The sequence below is a fragment of the Oncorhynchus nerka genome, linkage group LG22, assembly GCF_034236695.1.
Source record: "Oncorhynchus nerka isolate Pitt River linkage group LG22, Oner_Uvic_2.0, whole genome shotgun sequence".
NCBI lineage: Eukaryota > Metazoa > Chordata > Actinopteri > Salmoniformes > Salmonidae > Oncorhynchus > Oncorhynchus nerka.
The window spans coordinates 44,792,949-44,809,079 of NC_088417.1; the positions used below are offsets into that span (position 1 = coordinate 44,792,949).

At 42.2% G+C, this 16,131-nt stretch overlaps 1 long non-coding RNA gene across 1 annotated transcript; it reads left to right on the forward strand.

Annotated features, from left to right (window-relative positions):
* The first annotated feature begins 11,805 nt into the window (after nucleotides 1-11,805).
* Nucleotides 11,806-14,652, forward strand: LOC135563773 (uncharacterized). The gene is made up of 2 exons (XR_010460485.1): nucleotides 11,806-13,306; nucleotides 13,465-14,652. It is a non-coding gene; the product is annotated as an uncharacterized LOC135563773 (long non-coding RNA).
* Nucleotides 14,653-16,131: the final 1,479 nt, after the last annotated feature.

Sequence of the window (16,131 nt, forward strand, 5' to 3'; positions counted from 1 at the left end):
TGACAACAAGGTTGATGAAATCCGAGCAAGGGTAGCATTCCAGAGGGACATCAGAGACTGTAACGTTCTTTGCTTCACGGAAACATGGCTCACTGGAGAGACGCTATCGGAGACGGTGCAGCCAGCTGGTTTCTCCACGCATCGCGCCGACAGAAACAAACATCTTTCTGGTAAGAAGAGGGGCGGGGGCGTATGCTTTATGGTTAACGTGACGTGGTGTGGCCAAAACAACATACAGGAACTCAAGTCCTTCTGTTCACCTGATTTAGAATTCCTCACAATCAAATGTAGACCACACTATCGACCAAGGGAATTCTCTTCGATTATAATCACAGCCATATATATTCCCCCCAAGCAGACACATCGATGGCTCTGAACGAACTTTATTTGACTCTTTGCAAACTGGAATCCATATATCCGGAGGCTGCATTCATTGTAGCTGGGGATTTTAACAAGGCTAATCTGAAAACAAGACTCCCTAAATTTTATCAGCATATCGATTGTGCAACCAGGGCTGGAAAAACCTTGGATCATTGCTATTCCAAATTCGCGTGAAACTGAAAGCGCAAACCACTGCTTTTAATCAGGGCAAGGTGACTGGAAACATGACTGAATACAAACAGTGTAACTATTCCCTCCGCAAGGCAATCAAACAAGCTAAGCGTCAGTATAGAGACAAAGTAGAATCTCAATTCAACGGCTCAGACACAAGAGGTATGTGGCAGGGTCTACAGTCAATCACGGATTACAAAAAGAAAACCAGCACCGTCACGGACCAGGATGTCTTGCTCCCAGGCAGACTAAATAACTTTTTTGCCCGCTTTGAGGACAATACAGTGCCACTGACACAGCCCTCAACTAAAACATGCGGACTCTCCTTCACTGCAGCCGACGTGAGGAAAACATTTAAACGTGTCAACCCTCGCAAGGCTGCAGGCCCAGAAGGCATCCCCAGCCGCGCCCTCAGAGCATGCGCAGACCAGCTGGCTGGTGTGTTTACGGACATATTCAATCAATCCCTATCCCAGTCTGTTGTCCCCACATGCTTCAAGAGGGCCACCATTGTTCCTGTTCCCAAGAAAGCTAAGGTAACTGAGCTAAACGACTACCGCCCCGTAGCACTCACTTCCGTCATCATGAAGTGCTTTGAGAGACTAGTCAAGGACCATATCACCTCCACCCTACCTGACACCCTAGACCCACTCCAATTTGCTTCCCGCCCAAATAGGTCCACAGACGATGCAATCTCAACCACACTGCACACTGCCCTAACCCATCTGGACAAGAGGAATACCTATGTGAGAATGCTGTTCATCGACTACAGCTCGGCATTTAACACCATAGTGCCCTCCAAGCTCGTCATCAAGCTCGAGACCCTGGGTCTCGACCCCGCCCTGTGCAACTGGGTACTGGACTTCCTGACGGGCCGCCCCAGGTGGTGAGGGTAGGCAACAACATTTCCACCCCGCTGATCCTCAACACTGGGGCCCCACAAGGGTGCGTTCTGAGCCCTCTCCTGTACTCCCTGTTCACCCACGACTGCGTGGCCACGCACGCCTCCAACTCAATCATCAAGTTTGCGGACGACACAACAGTGGTAGGCTTGATTACCAACAACGACGAGACGGCCTACAGGGAGGAGGTGAGGGCCCTCGGAGTGTGGTGTCAGGAAAATAACCTCACACTCAACGTCAACAAAACTAAGGAGATGATTGTGGACTTCAGGAAACAGCAGAGGGAACACCCCCCTATAAACATCGATGGAACAGTAGTGGAGAGGGTAGTAAGTTTGAAGTTCCTCGGCGTACACATCACAGACAAACTGAATTGGTCCACCCACACAGACAGCATCGTGAAGAAGGCGCAGCAGCGCCTCTTCAACCTCAGGAGGCTGAAGAAATTTGGCTTGTCACCAAAAGCACTCACAAACTTCTACAGATGCACAATCGAAAGCATCCTGTTGGGCTGTATCACCACCTGGTACGGCAACTGCTCCACCCACAACCGTAAGGCTCTCCAGAGGGTAGTGAGGTCTGCACAACGCATCACCGGGGGCAAACTACCTGCCCTCCAGGACACCTACACCACCCGATGTCACAGGAAGGCCATAAAGATCATCAAGGACAGCAACCACCCGAGCCACTGCCTGTTCACCCCGCTATCATCCAGAAGGTGAGGTCAGTACAGGTGCATCAAAGCTGGGACCGAGAGACTGAAAAACAGCTTCTATCTCGAGGTCATCAGACTGTTAAACAGCCACCACTAACATTGAGTGGCTGCTGCCAACACACTGACTCAACTCAGCCACTTTAATAATGGGAATTGATGGGAAATGATGTAAGATATATCACTAGCCACTTTAAACAATGCTACCTAATATAATGTTTACATACCCTACATTATTCATCTCATATGTATACATATATACTGTACTCTATATCATCTACTGCATCCTTATGTAATACATGTATCACTAGCCACTTTAACTATGCCACTTTGTTTACATACTCATCTCATATGTATATACTGCACTCAATACCATCTACTGTATCTTGCCTATGCCACTCTGTACCATCACTCATTCATATATGTTTATGTACATATTCTTTATCCCCTTACACTTGTGTCTATAAGGTAGTCGTTTTGGAATTGTTAGCTAGATTACTTGTTGGTTATTACTGCATTGTCGAAACTAGAAGCACAAGCATTTCGCTACACTCGCACTAACATCTGCTAACCATGTGTATGTGACAAATAACATTTGATTTGATTTGATTTGAAGAAGATTGGGAAAATGTCATATGGTCAGATGAAACCAAAATATAACTTTTTGGTAAAAACTCAACTCGTCGTGTTTGGAGGACAAAGAATGCTGAGTTGCATCCAAAGAACACCATACATACTGTGAAGCATGGGGGTGGAAACATCATGCTTTGGGGCAGTTTTTCTGCAAAGGGACCAGGACGACTGATCCGTGTAAAGGAAAGAATGAATGGGGCCATGTATCGTGAGATTTTGAGTGAAAACCTCCTTCCATCAGCAAGGGCATTGAAGATGAAACATGGCTGGATCTTTCAGCATGACAATGATCCCAAACATACCGCCCGGGCAATGAAGGCGTGTCTTATATGGGCAGAAAGCTTAAATTATTGTTAATCTAACTGCACAGTCTAATTTATAGTGGCTATTACAGTGAAGAAAATACCATGCTATTGTTTGAGAAGAGTGCACAACAACAAAAAACATTAATCACGGCAACTGGTCTTATACATTCACCTCTGAAGGTAAATACTGTACTCACATTCAGTAATCTTGCTCTGATTTATCATCTTGAGGGTCCCAGAGATTAAATGTAGCAAAGTTTTGTTTGATAAAATACATTTTTTAATTAAAATGTAGGAACTGGGTTCTACAGTTTGAACCCCTGCTGTGTCTGTGCCCTTTGTATTATCTTTTTACCAGATCTAATGTGTTATATTCTCCTACATTAACTTCACATTTACTCAAACTTCAAAGTGTTTCCTTTCAAATGGTATCAAGAATATGCATATCCTTGCTTCAGATCCTGAGCTACAGGCAGTTAGATTTGGGTATGTCATTTTAGGAGGGAATTGGAAAAAAAGGGTACGAGCCTTAAGAGGTTTTTAAAGTAATGATGGACTGTCGTTTCTTTTTGCTGATTTGAGCTGTTCTTGCCATAATATGGACTTGGTCTTTTACCAAATAGGGCTATTTTCTGTATACCAATCCTACCTTGTCACAACACAACTAATTGGCTCAAACGCATCAAAAAGGAAAGAAATTCACAAATTAACTTTTAACAAGACACACCTGTTAATTGACATGCATTCCAGCTGATTACCTCATGAAGTTGGTTGAGAGAATGCCAAGAGCGTGCAAAGCTGTTATCAATTCAAAGGGTGGCTACTTTAAAAAATCTCAAATATAAAATATATTTTGATTTGTATAACACTTTTTTGGTTACTACATGATTCCATATGTGTTATTCTATAGTTTTGATGTCTTTACTTCATTTTCTGCAATGTATAAATAGTCAAAATAAAGAAAAACCCTTGAATGAGTTGGTGTCCAAACTTTTCACGGGTACTGTATTTCTTTATATTCCTTTGGAAGTTAGGTAAGATGATAATTTGGCCGATATTAACTGAGGGTGGTTGACATTGATTACCGACTGGGGCACGCCCAGCAGGAGATGGAGAGTGACTGAACCTGTGAGGGCAACCTCAGGTTACTTATAGGTTAGTTAGAGTGTAGCTAGGTCATACAGTATACTGTGACTAAGAAGTCTTGGTTGTGAAGGATTGCGCAACTCTACACACATACACATTTGAAGATGATCCCTGGGCTTTGATGGCCAGTAAAAGGGTTGGAGCTGATCAAGCATGGTGCACAAAGACTACTATCTCACAGGAAATCTTCCCCACCATAAACAATCACATACAGTAAATGCTACCATCCTAAATTGCATTGCTTGCCATAAATAGCATATGTCCTTACAGGGATGTTGGGATTACTGCATGAGCCACCCCATTATGAAAGCTCATACTTCACATGGGAGTCCAGTTCAGGTGTCACATGGCCTGGCCAGCCATGGTAGGTGGCAAAATAGTTACATATGAGGACAATGTACAACAGCAATTTCCAGACAGCATTTTGGCTGTGGAATGACCTTCTGGCACGAGGCAGTCCAGTTCAATGGTGTCTCTGTCTCTAGTAACTTCCTTGCGGGGTTAACTGAGGTGGAGTGGGCCTATCAAGGATAGTTATGGTAGATTCAGGGTGGCATTGACAAGTTGATGGCCGTTCTTGTCAATAAGTGTCAAGTTGTGTTGGTTCATTGTACCACAGTGGGAGCAAGTTGTAGAGCTAGGGAGAGGGTGTCAGAGTCCAGGGTTGGATTCTCTTTCCTTTCGTTGGAGCCTCTCAGTTGCCTCAATGATCCGAAGAGGCTTGTGACTTGGAATACGTAGGATTGCCATGTCAGGCAGTCTGCTGCCTTTATATATATCCAGACAAAGGTGTTTGATTGTACAGTGCTTTCGGAAAGTATTCAGACCCCTTGACTTTTTCCACATTTTGCTAGGCCGTAATAACGGCCATATTTTAAAATTGATAAAAAACAATTCTCCGGCCTCCCGGGTGGCGCAGTGGTTAAGGGCGCTGTACTGCAGCGCCAGCTGTGCCATCAGAGACTCTGGGTTTGCGCCCAGGCTCTGTCGTAACCCGGCCGCGACTGGGAGGTCCGTGGGGCGACGCACAATTGGCCTAGCGTCGCCTGGGTTAGGGAGGGGTTGGCCGGTAGGGATGTCCTTGTCTCATCGCGCACCAGCGACTCCTGTGGTGGGCCAGGTGCACGGTTGCCAGATGCACGGTGTTTCCTCCAACACATTGGTGCGGCTGGCTTCCGGGTTCGATGCGCGCTGTGTTAAGAAGCAGTGCGGCTTGGTTGGGTTGTATATAGGAGGACGAATGACTTTCAACCATCGTCTCCCCCGAGCCCGTACGGGAGTTGTAGCGATGAGACAAGATAGTAGCTGCTAAAACAATTGGATACCACGAAATTGGGGAGAAAACGGGGTAAAAATTCAACAACAAAAAAACTAAACAAAAAAAATCCATCATCAATCTACACACTATACCCCATAATGACAAAGCCCAAACTGTTTTTTAGGAACGTTTGCTAATTTATTACAATTAAAAAACTGATATCACATTTCTACATTAGTATTCAGACCCTTTACTCAGTACTTGTTGAAGCACCTTTGGCAACGCTTACAGCATTGAGTCTTCTTGGGTAGGATGCTACAAGCTTGGCACACTTGTATTTGGGCAGTTTTTTCCATCCTTCTCTGCAGATCCTCTCAAGCTGTGTCAGGTTAGATGGGGACGGTCGCTGCACAAGTATTTTCAGGTCTCTCCAGAGACGTTCAATCGGGTTCAAGTCTGGCTGGGCTGCTCAAGGACATTCAGAGACTTATCCCGAAGCCACTATTGCATTGTCTTGGATATGTGCTTAGGGTCGTTACCCTGTTGGATGGTGAACCTTCACCCCAGTCTGAGGTCCTGAGCCCTCTGGACAGGATTTCTTCAAGGATCTCTCTGTACTTTGCTCCGTTCATCTTTGCCTCGAACCTGACAAGTCTCCCTGCTGCTGAATAACCTCCCCACAGCATGATGCTGCCACCACCTTGCTTCACCTTAGGGATGGTGCCAGGTTTCCAATAGACCTTGGCATTCAGGCCAAAGAGTTAAATCTTGGTTTCATCAGACCAGATAATCTTTATTCTCATGGTCTGAAAGTTTTTAGGTGCCTTTTGGCAAACTCCAAGTTGGTTGTCATGCCTTTTACTGAGGAGTGCCTTCCATCTGGGCACCATAAAGGCCTGATTGTGGTGGAGTGCTGCAGAGATGGTTGTCCTTCTGGAAGGTTCTCCCATCTCCACAGAGGAACTCTGTCAGAGTGACCATCGGGTTCTTGGTCACCATCCTGACCAAGGCCCTTCTCCCCCAATTGCTCAGTTTGGCCGGGCGGCCAGCTCTATGAAGTGTCTTGGTGGTTCCAAACTTCTTCCATTTAAGAATGATGGAGGCCATTGTTTTCCCGGGGATCTTCAATGCTGCAGACATTTTTTTTGGTACCCTTCCCCAGATCTGTGCCTCGACACAATCCTGTCTCGAAGCTCTATGGACAATTGGTTTTTGCTCTGACACGCAGTGTCAACTGTGGGACCTTATATAGAGAGGTGTGTGCCTTTCCAAATAATTTTACCACAGGTGGGCTCCAATCAAGTGGTAGAAACATTTCAAGGATGATAAATGGAAACAGGATGCACCTGAGCTCAATTTCGAGTCTCATAGCAATGGGTCTTGCAATATCAGAGCATGCAATATTGGGTTACATAAGCTTATGTGGCCCACACCCCCTCCAGCCAAACATTATTCTACACTTTGAGTTAAGGGGGTGTGTCACAATATAAATGTAACCACTTTCGCAGTAAAATATTTGCTTATATGGGAGACCTTAAAAATATGGAAAAGCATGCTTGTGTTTTTTATACCTATCTCAAAAACTAAAGCCCTTTTTGAGGATTGGCCACTAGCCTATAAGACTGTAGGTGTAAATCAGATTGAGCTTCTGAATGTGCAGAGTAGATTATGACAAGGACATTGGAAATGCATTGTGGGGAGCGTGTGAACAGCATTTCATTTAAAAGTATTGTGAAAGTGGATTTGCAACGTTGTTTTTATTTTTATGGTGGGTTGAAGACAGTGGAGGCTGCTGAGGGGAGGACGGACTCATAATAACGTCTGGAACATTGTCTCCAGCCATTACCACGAGCCTGTTCTACCCAATTAAGGTGCCACGAATCTCCTGTGGTTGAAGATGACACACTTGTATTCCCATTTCCCCTCTCCTCAGCACTTCTAGAAATGGTGTCTCAGCTCAGTTTTCTGCCGAGCTAGACCTTTATGCACACAAAGTGTGACATGATTACCATTCTTGGCTGGGAATAACAGTGCACCGTAATGGCCTAATTTCATGAAACCTGACAGTTATTTACTTGTAAATAACTGCTTGTAACCTCTTGAGACAGGAGATGACAAATACGATGACTAACAACACACAGCTAAGCAAACAATTGTATTACGCCAGCCATTCTGCGAATAAACTGTTGAACACTCCTCTTTTGCAAATCTGTAAATGTATGTGTTAGTGTTTACAGCTGAATGAGCTGAAAACATTTCCCAACAGGCTTAGTGTTGCTGTGGATATAACTACCTTGTAGTACTGCCACTGCCTTAGGGGAGGAGAGCGGTGAATCATGCCCTTTCCAAGAAGACAGGATGTGATGTGCTATGAATCTCCACGTAGCATGAGGCCTGCCCTACTGTGTGGGAAAACAAACAACGGGCCAGTGGTTTAACATAATCTCACCTCTAATTGAAAATAGTACAATGTGTGGCTCTCTTTTGTTATGACAGGTGAAATCAGGCTCTTGTTGAGCCCCGTCTACCCTCCCGCTTTACTGAGTGTGGGAGTCCAGAGTACATGAACTAATCCCAGGCAGATCATTTTAGTGAAATGTGTTCACTGTGTGACCTTCTAATTGCTTCAGCTACACTGTAGAGTTACTGTACAGTTGATACTGTACATAAGAGATATTGTGTGTCACTGAAAACACTTCTCCAGGCTGTTTACTATGAATACGAGTGGCTTGTGTTGATGTTTCTGCAAATTTGCATTCTGCAATTGAAAATAATCTTTTTGATTCTGTAGATGTGAGCGGGAACTGATGGTCTGTTTATTAACCTGTCGTAAATGTGTGCCAAGGGTAATTTCTCACATGTAGAAAGATTCACTTTTTTTTGTGACTGAACTTTTTTTTTCAACCTCATTTAATCCTGTCTGTGCCCATCCAGCGTTGCCAATCCTCATCAGAGTCAGAGAGTAATAGGATACGGCGTGTGTCAAATTTGATTGATTGCTGACCTTATGACCTGATGACATGTACAGAATATGTGCCCCCGCCCCGCCCCCCCTGTTCGTGTGGTCATGTGTTAGAGGGTGTTTGAACTTTTGGGGCCCATGCCCCCTCCACCCCCCAGTTTTATCTCCCTTATGGTTGTTATCTATGAAGCAGGAATGTCTGGGGCTATAGATAGCGCTGGGGCCTCAGCATTATAAATGTCCAGAACAAGCCATTTTTTAAGACCTGAATATTAAGCATCTAAAAATATGTCTACAAGGGGAATTCTCGGAGTGCTCTGTAGCTCATGTCACGAACCCAACGCCAAAAGCTTGGAGGATATTTTGGTAGAGGCTCCCGAATGTTTTAACGGATTTCTGTGTACAAGCGAGGGCCATATTTCGTACATATTCAACCCGGAGGAATCTACGGTTAAGATATTCACAGACAGCGTGTCCCAACCCTTTTATCGTGCAGAACCCGAGCCTTTTTCTCTAGCGCTAAGGATGCGAGAATGGCTTAAAATAAGGCTAGCTTTGTGTCAAATGGAACGTGCCCTGAGTGCTTCAAGGCTGCCAGGATATGCGTTGGAAGAACAAGTCTGTGGACGTCAGGATCTAATGGCCCTGAGAGTCACATCCATGGGTTATACCCCTGACTCCAGAGTGACAATTTTAGCATGTGAACAATTTGACAGGTCAAATGCTACGAAAACGGTCAGTCCATATGTATCCTCCAAAGCATGCAAGGATGTAAATTTTTTTCAAATAATGTTCAGTTTTAAATGGCGCGATTACCACATTTTCCGAACCCTGATGAATAAACTGGACAGTCTTTTCGAAAATCGTGAACAATTACGGCGATGGCCTAGATTATCGTTGAGACATACCCCGGAACAACATAGGTTATCGTTGAGACATACACCGGAAGAACAACAAGTTCGAAGGCGGATCTTTCCCTGGCAGGAAAGTGGACAGAGCTTCGACGGAGCGCGGAAAAGACTTTGTGATGGGGAATTGGAAACGGATAATGTTCAGGGCTAACAGGACCCCATATATCTGTAAGAAATAGTTAAAATAAATGTTGAACTATAACGTGTGTTAAAATGTAGGTGTTAATTTTTGAAAATGTATACCCCCCCATTTAACTAAGGGGTAGCGCTCTTTTCTCTCAAGCTAGGGTCTGGCGCAGACAACTGTAAGATCTGAAAAAAAACATGTATTATTTTATAGTCTATTCCTACATTGGGTATGTTATGAACATTACGTTTTATTAAAGTTTGTAATAATGTACAAAGACCTGCATCCAAGGTTTTTTTATTTTTACATAAAACACGTGTGCTGCATGTTTAAATATTATTCAAATGGGTTACTTAATTCAAACATGTCTTAAAGGTTGTACGAAATATTTTGGAATTCAATAAAAGGAATGTTTAAAAACGGTATCTCACCCTTTAACTATGGGAAAAACCTATTTAACAACATCTTCCAACTCTGTCACGAAGTAAAATAGAATCCGAGTGTTTGTGTGTGTGTGGGGAGGGGTCTTGAGGCGGAGCAACAGGCGTGTGTGTGTGTGTGTGTGTGTGTGTGTGTGGGTGGTTGGTTGTGTGTGTAACATAATGTGGGTGTGTGTGTGTGTGTGTGTGTGTGTGTTAGAAACAAGGTCCCTTGGGCATTGTGTCCATTTCAGGCTTTAAACAACAATTAAACAGCCATCTAAATAATGTTTCTCAGCCTAGTTTCCTATTGAGTTCTCTTTATATGTACAGGCACAGAGCTTCCCGATGGCTCCAGCCTAAGGATTTTCAGTGCATGTACACACGGGAGATTAGAACCCCAAAGAAAAGATCCTAAAGGTACTTTCAGATTCAGGTTTATCATGACAGCCGCTTTATGAAAGGCCTTTACTTATGGCTAAACAGCTTCTACACAGCTTATTAATTAATGCTCTGGGATGAAATTAAGTGTTTCTAGGAGGGCTTAAACAAATATACAGTGAAACAAACATGGCCACTTTACACACATTTTTATTGACTTTTAAAAAGACCACAGTAACATGACAGAATTTGTGCAAAGGCAACGAAATCTGCTAGGGGATATTAAATGTACAACAGTAGTATTCTGTAACAAGCAATACGTGTTAAACATAAGGGACATGCAATCATGACAGGCTCTTTATGAAAGGCCTTTAACTATGGCTAAACAGTTTTCTACACATCTTATTCATTAATGATGTGGGGCATACCCAGGATTTACAGGCAGGACGTTTGATCTACACAGGGAGGGAAAACTTACGGAGTTATGATGGAGCGGGCAAGCGTCTTTGAGTTGGTGAATTCGAAATGAATAATGGTCTTGTAGCTCCCTTCAGTAACCACGAGCACAACCGTTCCATGATTTTAACTGGCGGCTTTATTCTGTAGTTTCAGCAGGCTTTAAACAACAATTAAACAGCCATCTAAATAATGTTTCTCAGCCTAGTTTCCTATTGAGTTCTCTTTATATGTACAGGCACAGAGCTTCCAGATGGCTCCAGCCTAAGGATTTTCAGTGCATGTACACACGGGGAGATTAGAACCCCAAAGAAAAGATCCTAAAGGTACTTTCAGATTCAGGTTTATCATGACAGCCGCTTTATGAAAGGCCTTTACTTATGGCTAAACAGCTTCTACACAGCTTATTAATTAATGCTGTGGGATAGTTAGTAAATTAGTTAGTAAAGAAACAACCACTAAGTCAAAACTACACGAATTGCCATTATTTTAGTTAACAGCAACCCATGGTTGAATTTGGTACTTTTCTTTACTAACTAGGAAAACTCAACAGTGTGTAAGTCTGAGAAACATTATTGAGCTGGTTGGTTTATTGTTGTTGAAAGCTTGAAATGTACACCCATTGAGAAGTGATTTTGCAGCAACAGTTTTAAAGTGGGTAATCGTATCATATATATATATATATATATATATATATATATATATATATATATATATCCTTGCATGTTTGAATTAGAGCTCCTTTAAAGTGTTTTAGATTATGATAATAATGTTATATTATTTTTATAATAATACATATCTGCAAACCAAATGTTTTTCTGAAAACCCCTTTTTGCATCTTCAATAGTTGTAGATGTTCCAACGTTCGTAGACCTTTCATACAAAAATACCTAATACTGTCTGTTTCATCGGTTCCTTCGATACAGGATATTTGGTTTAGAGAACAAAGGCTATGAATTCAAACAACAGGAGGGGATGTCGTGACATTCTGTCTGCAACCGGGTTGGGGGGCTGGGGTCACCGGCCGCAGATTAGAGGTATCTATGTTTAACCCCGGGTGGTCGGCTGATATCTCGACATGCCTTATGCATGATAGTGCACACCTTGGTTTCAAACGATTCTCTACAGATAGAATGGGGCTACATGCTTGGGCCCCTGTTGAACACACACCCCCACCCTTTGTTTTTGAAACAAACAAACACACACACACACACACACACTCCTGCTGCTCCGTCACACGCACACTCATGCACGCACCCTGATTTTCCGTGTCTTTTTTCTTCGTGACAGACCGGGGTGATGTCGGGAAAGGACATTTTCCTATCGTTAAAGGGTGAAATACATTTTTTAAACCAGTGATTTAATTCCAAAATATTTAGTACATACGTTTTAAAGACGTGTTAGAATTAATGACCAAATTGTACTACTATTTAAACAAGAATCAATAGTATTTTATGTAAAAACATTGGAGGTCTACAGTTGTACCGCACACTCACGCACGCACGCACCCGGATTTTCTGTATTTTTTTCTTCGTGACAGACGTGGTTGATGGCTGGAAAGGACATTTTCCCTTCGTTAAAGGGTGAGATACTGTTTTAAAACCATTGATTTAAGACCCAAAATATATAGTACTAACTTTTTAAAGACATGTTCGAATTAATTACCAAATTGTACTACTATTTAAACATGCATCATTAGTGTTTTTATGTAAAAACATTGGAGCCCTACAGTTGTACATTATTACAAACTTTATAACATACCATTGTAGGAAAGACTATAAATTGCTTCTGAGAATCTACGTCTAACAGTCGCTTCCCAATCACCTATGTCCAGTAGCCTTCAGAAATATCTATTAGGAGGGATTCCCTTATTCACATCTCTTTTTTAATCTGTCCTGGCAGCTAAATATTCGGGGCTGTGGGTTTGCGCTAAAGCTGTGGTAACAGTGTTAAAGTATATGCTCCACGTTCTGTCCCTAACTATGTGTGTGTTTCGAGACATTTTTTTGTTTTGTTTTAGTTTTATAATGGTTACAGTCGGGGTTTGTACAGAGTTGGTTAAATCCGCTCTTTTGCTCCCCGTTTACATGGCTAATAATCTCCAAGCTGCTCTAAACGGTGTTGTTTGTGTGAATATTGTTTTCCATAAAGTTAATAACCCCCCCTAAAACGAAATATGAAATGACCTCTTCCCCTATCGTTAAAGCGTGCGATACATTTTTAAAACCAGTGATTTAATTCAAAATATTTAGTACCTACATTTTAACACATGTTATAATTCCAAATTATGTGTCCGCTGTGCGGGGAAAATGATAATTACAAGCGGAACTACGTAGCTAATACTGTTGTAACTGGGGATCCTTATTGTAGCAACACACTTTTGTAGGGAAGGCAATCCTGCGCTGCGTTAGCTAAGTTTTCATGTCATCGGGTGTAGTTCATAAAGGTTGAAGAGTGTATGTTAGGATGAAGTGTGAATTCATGCCAGGAATAATAAGTGTGAAGTTTGATTTCCTCCCTTCTGTAATAAGCAGCCAATGAGGTATTTTTTCCTTTATTCATGTGTTTAATCTGAACCCGTTATAACGCCGGTTAAACTGTTATGTATGTAAGCACTTCAGAGTTATACCAAGCTAATAAGTCACTCCTAAGATAATGTTGTAAGAGTGTGCTTAACTGTATTTTTAATTTACTTTATAGTTCTCACTGAAGGGGATACTTCTCACTGAAACTACTGAATAAAGCCGCCAGTTAAAATCATGGAACGGTTGTGCTCGTGGTTACTGAAGGGAGCTACAAGACCATTATTAGTTTCGAATTCACCAACTCAAAGACGCTTGCCCGCTCCATCATAACTCCGTAAGTTTTCCCTCCCTGTGTAGATCAAACGTCCTGCCTGTAAATCCTGGGTATGCCCCACATCATTAATGAATAAGATGTGTAGAAAACTGTTTAGCCATAGTTAAAGGCCTTTCATAAAGAGCCTGTCATGATTGCATGTCCCTTATGTTTAACACGTATTGCTTGTTACAGAATACTACTGTTGTACATTTAATATCCCCTAGCAGATTTCGTTGCCTTTGCACAAATTCTGTCATGTTACTGTGGTCTTTTTAAAAGTCAATAAAAATGTGTGTAAAGTGGCCATGTTTGTTTCACTGTATATTTGTTTAAGCCCTCCTAGAAACACATAATTTCATCCCACAGCATTAATTAATAAGCTGTGTAGAAGCTGTTTAGCCATAAGTAAAGGCCTTTCATAAAGCGGCTGTCATGATAAACCTGAATCTGAAAGTACCTTTAGGATCTTTTCTTTGGGGTTCTAATCTCCCCGTGTGTACATGCACTGAAAATCCTTAGGCTGGAGCCATCGGGAAGCTCTGTGCCTGTACATATAAAGAGAACTCAATAGGAAACTAGGCTGAGAAACATTATTTAGATGGCTGTTTAATTGTTGTTTAAAGCCTGCTGAAACTACTGAATAAAGCCGCCAGTTAAAATCATGGAACGGTTGTGCTCGTGGTTACTGAAGGGAGCTACAAGACCATTATTCGTTTCGAATTCACCAACTCAAAGACGCTTGCCCGCTCCATCATAACTCAGTAAGTTTTCCCTCCCTGTGTAGATCAAACGTCCTGCCTGTAAATCCTGGGTATGCCCCACATCATTAATGAATAAGATGTGTAGAAAACTGTTTAGCCATAGTTAAAGGCCTTTCATAAAGAGCCTGTCATGATTGCATGTCCCTTATGTTTAACACGTATTGCTTGTTACAGAATACTACTGTTGTACATTTAATATCCCCTAGCAGATTTCGTTGCCTTTGCACAAATTCTGTCATGTTACTGTGGTCTTTTTAAAAGTCAATAAAAATGTGTGTAAAGTGGCCATGTTTGTTTCACTGTATATTTGTTTAAGCCCTCCTAGAAACACTTAATTTCATCCCAGAGCATTAATTAATAAGCTGTGTAGAAGCTGTTTAGCCATAAGTAAAGGCCTTTCATAAAGCGGCTGTCATGATAAACCTGAATCTGAAAGTACCTTTAGGATCTTTTCTTTGGGGTTCTAATCTCCCCGTGTGTACATGCACTGAAAATCCTTAGGCTGGAGCCATCGGGAAGCTCTGTGCCTGTACATATAAAGAGAACTCAATAGGAAACTAGGCTGAGAAACATTATTTAGATGGCTGTTTAATTGTTGTTTAAAGCCTGAAATGGACACAATGCCCAAGGGACCTTGTTTCTAACACACACACACACACACACACACCCACATTATGTTACACACACAACCAACCACCCACACACACACACACACACACACACACACACGCCTGTTGCTCCGCCTCAAGACCCCTCCCCACACACACACAAACACTCGGATTCTATTTTACTTCGTGACAGAGTTGGAAGATGTTGTTAAATAGGTTTTTCCCATAGTTAAAGGGTGAGATACCGTTTTTAAACATTCCTTTTATTGAATTCCAAAATATTTCGTACAACCTTTAAGACATGTTTGAATTAAGTAACCCATTTGAATAATATTTAAACATGCAGCACACGTGTTTTATGTAAAAATAAAAAAACTTGGATGCAGGTCTTTGTACATTATTACAAACTTTAATAAAACGTAATGTTCATAACATACCCAATGTAGGAATAGACTATAAAATAATACATGTTTTTTTTTCAGATCTTACAGTTGTCTGCGCCAGACCCTAGCTTGAGAGAAAAGAGCGCTACCCCTTAGTTAAATGGGGGGGTGGGTATACATTTTCAAAAATTAACACCTACATTTTAACACACGTTATAATTCAACATTTATTTTAACTATTTCTTACAGATATATGGGGTCCTGTTAGCCCTGAACATTATCCGTTTCCAATTCCCCATCACAAAGTCTTTTCCGCGCTCCGTCGAAGCTCTGTCCACTTTCCTGCCAGGGAAAGATCCGCCTTCGAACTTGTTGTTCTTCCGGTGTATGTCTCAACGATAACCTATGTTGTTCCGGGGTATGTCTCAACGATAATCTAGGCCATCGCCGTAATTGTTCACGATTTTCGAAAAGACTGTCCAGCTTATTCATCAGGGTTCGGAAAATGTGGTAATCGCGCCATTTAAAACTGAACATTATTTGAAAAAAATGTACATCCTTGCATGCTTTGGAGGATACATATGGACTGACCGTTTTCGTAGCATTTGACCTGTCAAATTGTTCACATGCTAAAATTGTCACTCTGGAGTCAGGGGGTATAACCCATGGATGTGACTCTCAGGGCCATTAGATCCTGACGTCCACAGACTTGTTCTTCCAACGCATATCCTGGCAGCCTTGAAGCACTCAGGGCACGTTCCATTTGACACAAAG